Source organism: Ornithorhynchus anatinus, chromosome 5 (assembly GCF_004115215.2).
Source record: "Ornithorhynchus anatinus isolate Pmale09 chromosome 5, mOrnAna1.pri.v4, whole genome shotgun sequence".
Taxonomy (NCBI): domain Eukaryota; kingdom Metazoa; phylum Chordata; class Mammalia; order Monotremata; family Ornithorhynchidae; genus Ornithorhynchus; species Ornithorhynchus anatinus.
The window spans coordinates 74,667,748-74,668,683 of NC_041732.1; positions in this window are offsets into that span (position 1 = coordinate 74,667,748).

Below are 936 nucleotides of genomic sequence, written 5' to 3' on the forward strand. Positions count from 1 at the left end.
TGAGATTGAACAAACAGTGGTGGGGGTGGGGGGGCGATGACTGAAAACTAATCTGTAGCAAGGTTAAAAGGAAAAAAAAGCAGCATTGTGTTTTTTTATGTTTAGGAAGCAAAAACAAGTGTGTTATGACAGAATCGGTTACCACTTATCAAAGGGAAGAGAGGACTGTCTTTCACTGCTTCTTTGATGATTACCCTTTGTTTAAAAAGCACATAGAATAGTTATTGTGACTGCAATAATGTGACAGGGGATAAGTCTATTTTTAGTTACTAGAGATGCTCATATTCTTCTGGACACAGGGGATGTGAATCAATCAGTCAGTGGTATTTATTAAGCACCTACCGTGTGCAGGGCCTTGTACTAAGCACTTGGGAAAGTATAATACAGTATTGTAGGTAGACACCATCTCTACCCACAAGGAGCTTATAACATTTAGATACGGGAAAAATAAAAATAATAATAACGGTATTTGATAAGTGCTTACTATGTGCCAAGCACTGTTCTAAACGCTGGGGTAGATACAAGATAATCAGATTATCCCAAGTGGGGCTCACAGTCTTCATTCCCATTTTATAGATGAGGTAACTGAGGCCCAGAGAAATTAAATGACTTGCCCAAAATCACACAGCTGACCAGTGGCGGAGCCGGAATTAGAACCCACGACCTATGACTCCCAAGGGCGGGCTCTTTCCACTAAGCCAAGACTTTGTGGCGTCTTGGAGTTGCCTCTTAAATCCCTATTCTATCTCATGCCTGTTTTGTGACCTTGGGAAAGCCACGTAACCTCTGTGGACCCCAGTTTCCTCATCTGTAAAATGGGGATAAGCTTTCTCCTCCCCATCCCTCTTAGATTATGAGTCAAGTGTGGGGTAGAGATAGCACCTGATCTGGTTATCCTGTATACACTCCGGGGCTTGGAACATAGCATGTGCTGAG